The following is a 4,533-nucleotide window of genomic DNA, read 5'->3' as shown; positions in this document are numbered from 1 at the left end:
TTTGAAAAACTGTAAAGCAAAATGAAGAAAATAAAAATCACCCATAATTGCATCACCCAGAGGTAACTGCTAATTTACTTTCTATCTTTTCAGTCATGCATATTTTAATAGAATCGAGTTCATACTCAATTTTATTTTCCACACATCTTCTAAAGGTTTTTAGAAACAATTAGTATCCTTATTCTTTAATGAGAACAGGCAGTCCTTAACAATTCACACTAACAGATGAGAAGCGATTCAATGGCACTTAAAAAACCAGTTCATTTGGGGAAAAAAAAAATCAGTGGATTTGGTTTTGGAGTTGTTTGTATATTTGCTTATGAGAGTGTATGTTACGTTCTGGGAATTCACTTTAGCTAGAAAAAATACAACCATGAAAACAAAGCTTCTCGGGGCAAGCTCATTCTTGGAGGATCTGGGAAACAGCCTCAAAGTTATTTGTTTTTCATCAAGGGCCATCTCCACTTAACCCTGTCCCATCCTGCTCCAAATTGTTATGTGTGTGTTTTCCACACCGAGCCATGCTCCACAGCAGCTTTGTGCCCTACAGTTCACCTCCATTCTGACACTAGCGACCTAGACATAGCATCAGGTCCTAGATTAAGAGCGCAGTCTCAGCCCTCTCAGGTCCCTTGCTACTGGAGCCCCGCACCCCCTTCAGACCCCAGTAGCAAGCAGGTCATCACCAGACTTCTGACCTGACCGACCTGCTATAGGGAGGCTCCCACGACCCCCTCTTTGAGTTTGATTAATTTGCTAGAGCAGCTCACAGAGCTCAGAGAAACAGTTTATTTACTATATTACCAATTTACTGTAAAAGAATATAACTCAGGAACAGCTAGATGGAAGGGATGCACAGGGTGAGGTCTGGGGCAGGGGCGAGGGGCTTCCTCTCCAAACACACCGCTCTCCACACATCAAGTGTTCACCAACCTGGACGCTCTCTGGACCCGTCCTTTCTGGGTTTCTATGGAGGCTTCATTACATCCTGGAGCTTGATGAAATCGTTGGCCATTGATTCAACTTCCAGCCTCTCTCCCCTCCCTGAAAGTGTGGGGTGGGGGAGCGGGGACAATGAAAGTTCCAACCCTCTAATCACATGTTTGAGTTTACTGGCAACCAGCCCCCACCCTTAGCTACTTTCCAAAAGTCATTTCATTAACATAACACAAGACACCTTTTTTTGTCTCCGGAGTTAGGAAATTCTAAGGGTCTTAGGAACTCTGGGCCCAGGAAGCAGGACAGGAAAAAGACCAAATATACATTTCTTATTATAAATCGCAATGTCTTCCCTGAACTCCCCTTAGCTCCATGTCTGAATAGACTGACCTCTATCAGTTCTTTCTTAGGGTTTAGGTTGTAACCAACTTTCTGAGAATTCCTCCTGGCGGTTAAGTTGTGATTGAGGTGTCAGAAAACCCACCTATACGTAAAGCTTGAGCTGTGTATTTTCACAAGGGATTCCTCCTTGCTCTTTATGTCATAACTCAGATGTGACTTTCTCCGGGAGCCTAACAGATATCAGGCATTCAAGTGTTTGATTTGAACTGACTTCAGACAGCTCTGGCTGTCACAACAAAAGACCACAGAATGGGGGCGCCTAAAAGCCAGGCATTTATTACTCACTGTTCTAGGGGTTGGAAGTCCAAGTCAAGGTGCTGGCCAGTTCTGTGCAGGTAAGCGATTCCTGCTGTTCTGCCTTCAGAGGCAGAGACTGTAACCGCAGAACCAACTGGAAATGGTCCTACCCTGGTTAACAAGATGCTGAGCTACTTTTCAGAGAGAGCAGACCAAAACCGCCCGTCTCGCATGTGCAGAGGAGAGAGAACTCTGACCTCCAGCTGCACCCGGAACAGAGGTCGTGAACCCCTCCCCCCACTCCCCCGTTCCCCCGCGGAACCAAAGGACCAAGACATGGCTGAAACTTGAACACTGGAACATGGGAACCCTTTCAGAAATGAAGGATAGTTGTCCTGGAAGTTCTGGTGCTGACGCCCCTCATCATAACCGGCCAAGTTCCGAGGTCCTCCAATTAAAACTGGCCCCTCCAGGGCTTCCACACACCTGTTCCTGTAACCCCGGAAAAGCCCTTAATGGAGTCCAGCGAGCCAGGTGGATTTGAGGCACCATTAGGGCTCCCATCTTCTGGCTTGGTGGCTTCTCAATCAATAAACCTCTGCTTACTCTAATCTGTCGAAAAGTCTTTTTTAAGCAGTGATTGTGACTCTTGAGTCTCCCGCGCTTTTGAGTCTAGAGGAGAAAATTCAGCATGGCTCTCCCGTTCTCCAGCCTCCGGGCCATTTAAGGCAGCGCTGATTCTCTGGCCTGCCGACCACCTAGCACTCTTGCATATCATAAGCCATCCAAAAGGCACTCCATGAGTGGGTGACGACTCACAGGCACTGAGGAACTGTGGGTATTTTTTCAAATGGGCTTGACATGAGCAGTCTCTGGGTGAGATGGTTCAAAGTCATGACCTGTGTAGGGAGTTGGACTGAAAACCGTGCAGTGATGAGTGCAATCACCTTGAAAGACACAGGCAGCTCCTTGTTAGAGAGAACGGAGTCAGTTGCTCAGAGACAGGGCTCAGAGCAGATGATTTCACTGTTTATTTATGGAGCGCTTAGTATGCACAAGGTCCTGTGGGGAACTACACAGGAAAATGACTTCATCACTCTTCGACAGACTCTCGAGGTCTTAGAACCAGAGAGTAAATCCCAAAGCATGAAGAGTGACAGATGCGACCGATGATCAGCCTAGAAACCAACTAAATATTATACAAGTCCAGAGATCTGAGCATGGAGAACGTAGTGATGGGTTGGGAAGACTTCACAGAGAAAAAATGCACTTGAGATGCATTTTGTGGGTCGTTCCAAATTGTATTATCCATGATGATGCTGTCTTTCCCCATCTCCCCGGCAACAGTCACAGTAACGAAGACAAACAAACAAACCTAGGGATGAAGTCACACATCACACACATGAGCACTTACAAGCCTCAATTACACTGTTGGGGAAGAGGTTGGTTTGCACCTCAGCCCTGCCCCTGCCAGCTCCAGGTAGTCCTACCACTTGATTTCTCTATCCCTCTTTACTACAGAAATGCCTACATCTCAGGGTGGACCTGCTCATCACAGGCTACAGCCATCCACTCACTCATTGGTTTAATCATCTGCTCACAAGTGGTATCATGGCAGCCCTTCCTGGTACCACAGCCAGAGTAAGGGAGGTGAGCAGATTTTCTGTGATGCTCAGACCTCACGCGGAACCATTTTCAGCTTCCAGTGAGAGGCTGGAGTGCCCGAGTGTTGTTAGGATTCTTCTCGTGGTCCTTTATTCTCGAATGCCATTTCTACAAAGAATTTGACAGAGGCATCAGAAAGCAAACACTCCTTCATATCTTTGAGGAAGGGAAATATTTACTAGAATGACTTTGTCATGCACATGATACAGTTATTATTATTATTTTTTAAAGATGAGTATATATCAAGCCGGGGAAGAGGAACTATGCAGTGTCACAATAGCGAAGGATCTTGTAGTTTAACTGTTTGGGGGGAGATGAGACAAATGGTAGCTAAGGATCACTGAGTCCTTGCAATTTGCCAGTTACGTTGATGATGTTTTACGCACATTTGACTCATTTAATTACCCTTCCAAGATCTCTGTGACATACATACTATTATCACCTGCATCTTCCAGTTAAAAAACAGTTGAAGCATGAAGTTAGGTAACCTGCTTAATGTCACAGGCTGAGGGGCATTAGAATTCAGAGCAGACACTGTGGGGTGGGGGAGCGTGAAGGATGGAGGACGCCAGGCTGTGTTTTCCGGGAACTCTGGAGCAAAAACCTATGCACTGAAGGGGGCATTCTTTCATATACATCAGCAAATTTTCTTGTGGTAGGAGTGTCTGACAGACATACCCGGCCGACAATTAAGTTTACCAACTTTCCACCGTGTAAGTGCATGTTACACAAGTAACACTTGTGTAACTTGTAGCTACAAAATGGCAAAATAAATCTCACAGGAATTCTGCCTTCCAAGACCTTCCGCTCTAACAAACCAGAGCCCTAAGAACAGGAAGTGACTTGCTATGCCTGGATGTCTGGTACCCACAAAACAGAGGGACCAATCGAGTGGCCCTCTCTCTTCTCGCTTGCTCAAAGCAAGCAGGCAGTGGGATGCAAACACATTTCATGTGACGCTGGCATAGACAGAGCCCCAGCTTTCATGGCAACGACTTCGTATGACAGGGCACCAAGCTGCGGTTCAGGCAAGCCCAGGGCAGCGCTCCTGTCTGGTCTCTCACACAGTAGGACCGGAACCCTGGCCCCGGCTGCCCGGCCCCATGCTCTTTCTATCACGTCGCTAAGAGCGTGAGATCGGGTCACCCATTCCTTCCCTAGCTTGCTGATAGGATCCCCCCAGTCTGCAGGCATCGGGGTGTCGTTCTCTGGCGGCCACCAGGCCCGGAAGCTCGTTTCCATCTCGGCGGCGGCGGGTCGCGTCCCGGGGCTCTGGGGGGCCCCCCCGCC

Source organism: Hipposideros armiger, unplaced genomic scaffold (assembly GCF_001890085.2).
Source record: "Hipposideros armiger isolate ML-2016 unplaced genomic scaffold, ASM189008v1 scaffold_100, whole genome shotgun sequence".
Classification (NCBI taxonomy): Eukaryota; Metazoa; Chordata; class Mammalia; order Chiroptera; family Hipposideridae; genus Hipposideros; species Hipposideros armiger.
This window is presented reverse-complemented; position numbering follows the sequence as displayed.